The sequence below is a fragment of the Etheostoma spectabile genome, chromosome 9 (genome assembly GCF_008692095.1).
Source record: "Etheostoma spectabile isolate EspeVRDwgs_2016 chromosome 9, UIUC_Espe_1.0, whole genome shotgun sequence".
Taxonomy (NCBI): Eukaryota; Metazoa; Chordata; class Actinopteri; order Perciformes; family Percidae; genus Etheostoma; species Etheostoma spectabile.
Window position 1 is genome coordinate 22,851,073 of NC_045741.1, and position 285 is coordinate 22,851,357.

A 285-nucleotide genomic window follows, 5' to 3' on the forward strand; every position below is an offset into this window, starting at 1 on the left:
ACTTATGCCCCCTGTATTTTAAGGAAGTACATTCATTTCTTTATTTACAATATAATATTCATTCAGAAAGAAAATTGGTGTCCTTAAAAGACTAGATTTTCCTAATTTTTTTTAATTAAGGCATTAAGATCAATTTCCAAAAGATGTATTTTTATTCCTTTTTAAATCAACTTTAGCATGGGTGTGAAAACTTATTCAAGCCACTGTACATGTCCCTGTTCTGCAGGTATTCCCACATTGAGAAGAAATCTCCCAGCTACTTGTACTGACCAAAGTTGGAAAAAC